The sequence below is a fragment of the Ranitomeya imitator genome, chromosome 3 (assembly GCF_032444005.1).
Source record: "Ranitomeya imitator isolate aRanImi1 chromosome 3, aRanImi1.pri, whole genome shotgun sequence".
NCBI classification, from domain to species: domain Eukaryota; kingdom Metazoa; phylum Chordata; class Amphibia; order Anura; family Dendrobatidae; genus Ranitomeya; species Ranitomeya imitator.
Genome location: NC_091284.1, coordinates 711,595,022 through 711,598,671, shown reverse-complemented (window position 1 = coordinate 711,598,671; position 3,650 = coordinate 711,595,022). Strand labels below are relative to the sequence as shown.

Here is a 3,650-nt window from a genome sequence, read left to right as displayed (position 1 = left end):
TTTTTGCATGCGTTTGCGCATGCAGAAGATACGCTGCGCACATATACACAAATGTGAACTTACCCTTACTTGTGTAAGATTTGGTGACTTTTTTAGCAGTTTTTCTCAGAACCTCAGTACCTCAAGCTGTGGGTTGTAGGTCACCACAAGAGGTACACAATTATTTTACTTTTTTTTCCATATTGAAGTAATTGACTTCTAGGGATTCTATTGGCTCTAACGATCTGATCATCTATGAAGGTGGAGTGGCAGCCTTGATTTAAAAATGTCTTTTTAATAATATAGGTTAAGTGTTCAATCTCTGTCTGTCGAGATGGAACAGATACAATTTAATCTAAGGGCCTGGCTGTAGATGATGGACTTTTTAATGTGTTTCAGGTGGAAGCTGTCCCATCTGAGGTATGTGGGCGAGTCCATTGGTTTCTGATACACTGATGTCTGGATTGAACCAATCGAACCATCTGGAATTTTTATGATGGTATCTAGAAAATGTATTTCCATTTTTGAGTGGTCCAATGTTAAAGTTATGGAGGGATGAAATTTATTGAATTTGTCATGGAATTTTAGAAGTTCTTACACACTGAGAATTCATCAAGTTAACATTTAAATCTATCTGCAAATATGTATATACTGTATATTATGCCTTTTGTAGGTTTGGTATTGAAGGAAGAGGAGCCTCAAGCACACTTCTTAAACAGAGGCCATCCAGTGTCAGTGTCCACCCCTGCTCCAGTGCATTATTCCTTATGATTGGTAGGCAAAATTACAGGAATAATAAACAAAGACCATGATACAAGTATCAGAAGAGGATAAGCAACAATGGTAATCTCAATTCTTTTCTACCTAGATCTGAAACTTTAATAATAAAATGAGAGCAAATGAAGTAATTTGACTGAGATTATGGCCCACCCATGGATAAGCCACATACTTTTAGTCACTAGAACTGAATGAATTTGATTTGATTCAAACAAGTTGTACCCGTTTGATTCTAAAACTATGTGAATTTGTCATAAATAGGATTATTGTAAAAGGGACAGACATTTATGATATATTGTGCGTCATCCATTAAAAGTAACTACAATGGAGAATTGTTTAAGGTATTTTGAAAAGTCTGTCACGTGACAGAGTCAACTGTAATGTACATAAATTATTGTAATTATTGCATATAGTAATGACTTATTAGTTCCTGTTACACTAGCACCAGATAACAAAAGTAAAAATCTGCCTCTTGGATCAAAATTATGGTGAGCAGAACTGAATGACAAAAAGAGATCCCAACTGTATAGCAAAGGTAAGGCAACTGGTTTTAATTTTTGTCAAGGCATAAAACATCTGAAGGAATCCTTGGTATCTGGGATTATAACTAGAGTGAATTTGTTCTCGTGTAACTGGATTTCTACTCAAATTTTACAAAAACTGTAATCTCCAGAATGTGAAATTTTAAGCACATTGCAGCATTAAGTAGAGGTACTGAGGAATGTACAGGAGACAGTGAGGAGCAGAGAAGAGGAGTAATTGGTTTTTTTTTGTCCTGGAGACTCTACAGACCTCAGAGCATAATAAGGGGTCTGGAGCTTTGGTGATTTGGTAAATTTTTCAAATCCGCTCATCTCTATTTATCACCAGATTCTTTAATAAAATCACCAGTCTATATCTGTCCATTCATTTATTATAAAAAATGGTAACCCCAGATTGGTGATAGGTACTCTTTTGTCTGAAGAGCAAAGTCTTTGTGGATTGGATATCTTTTTCCAGCCCATTCCACATATGCTCAATTGGTTTGAGTTCTGGAGAATTTGGAGCCCAAAAAAACACCTTGAACGCTATCATGTTCTGCAAAACATTCTGGAACAATTTTTGCTCTTGAAAGAGTGACCTAAAGAGCAGAGACTATAGAGAACAAAACAACCATGACCTAATGAAAGCTTGAACCTCCCCAGGGTGATCTGAATAGTAGGAAAAAATGGACACATATTTAACTTTGATGGGTGGAGTTGGCCACTGCTTTATTTAAGATTCTATTTTTTTTCTAAACAACTCTTTTCCACACAGAAACCAGAGCCCAAAACGGTATGCACCAGAAGACTACCAGTGGGCAAGTCCGTCTTCATTTTGTTTAAATCTCGAAATTGCCATGGAGGGGCTTGTGTAAACCTACATGAACCCCGACCCCCACTCAGCAAGAATAAGGCCTGTTCGACTCCGTCCTGTAAACAAGAAAGAAATATGTCCAAACCTATGTTATTTAGATGAACACTGTCTTGACCCATAAGACGACAATTGTCACCCTCTGGTGCTCAATAATGCATTACAACCAAAGACCTGGACCTGACAAAATGAGAAACCCTACAATTGTCAGTTCTGTGGGTCCTCTCTAGGGCTAACGCATCCTTGGCTTCTTGCTAAGTAACCCGAGGAATAATTTCGGACTGTAACAAGATTATTTCCAGAAAGAAACATATTATACATTCTAGAAAACAAAGCTTTATGCCCGCAGCATGTATAACCAGAACAACTGGGGAACCAGATGACTTACTGATCTCAAAAGCCTCGGGTAACACCTGAGACCAGGTTGAACTCCGGATTCCTCTCCATAGAACCTCAATCTTCTGAAACCCCAGATTCCTGCTGCCGTGTCTGCATTCAGTTCTCTGTGCCACACAAAAGACATAGAAATGACCAAAAAAGCATACCAAAGGCCTCAAAAACCTAAAAGATAAGTAAGTTAGTTTAACAGGTCAGGGCAAATATAACCTGCAAAGTATTCAGATGTCCAATGACCAATTCTTTGTACCTCCTCATTAGAAAAACCCACCCTGGATGCTTATATAGCTACCCCGATTTTAAACGAGTAGGTGCCAAAATAGCCAGGATGAATACCTGCTTCTGTTAAACAATGCTTTAGAATGGAAAAAGGTTTTTCCCACAGGGCAAAAAGACAGATATTTCAAAACTGTATAAACTGGGCATACTGCACCATCTACTTTTCTCCAAGGGATCCACATGCCACGTTCAAACTAGTTTGTTTTTGAGAGACAAATCCACAGGAAAATTGACTCATTTGTCTTTTAACAAACCATCTGACCTTATTTTTGATGGTGCTATTAGCTCCCCGATTCTTAGCTCCCGGAAAAATGTTAGGTAAAAAGATGTACTTTATAAAGCAGACTCAATTTGCACTTACAGATGGTTTTAGCCGCCAACATCAAATGGCCTAATAGGGAATAAAAAAAACCATAAGAGGAAAAACCTCCACTATTCTAGACAAAAAAAACACCAGTACACAGGCAGAGATGCTTACCTGTCCAGTGCCTCCAAACAATTGTACTAACCAAGGTGCAGTGGACACAAATAAAGATGGCAAATACACAGGTGCAATAATACCGATAAAGCAGCCAGCCTACAATCAGGAATTGGCCGCTTGGTACACCTGTGCAAGCGTGTTGGCTGTGAGGATAAAGCTGCTATGGCCCCTTCCTGCCATAGCAGCTTTTTCCTCACAGCCAACTGACTGTCTGCTCTCACTGCTTCATGCACCTTGCCCTGGGCAAGGTTGCTCGGGCTCTGCTCTCTAATCAGGAAGTGCCTGTCCTATATCCCTTCCTTTGCAATGCACTGCCCTATAGCTCCTCCCACCTGCTAAACCCATA

At 39.1% G+C, this 3,650-nt stretch overlaps 1 long non-coding RNA gene across 1 annotated transcript; it reads right to left on the bottom strand.

The window, feature by feature from the left end:
* Positions 1-2,590: 2,590 nt before the first annotated feature.
* Positions 2,591-3,433, bottom strand: LOC138672291 (uncharacterized). The gene is made up of 3 exons (XR_011319692.1): positions 3,302-3,433; positions 3,185-3,214; positions 2,591-2,651 (listed from the first exon to the last, which is right to left on the bottom strand). It is a non-coding gene; the product is annotated as an uncharacterized lncRNA (long non-coding RNA).
* Between the last annotated feature and the right edge of the window lie 217 nt (positions 3,434-3,650).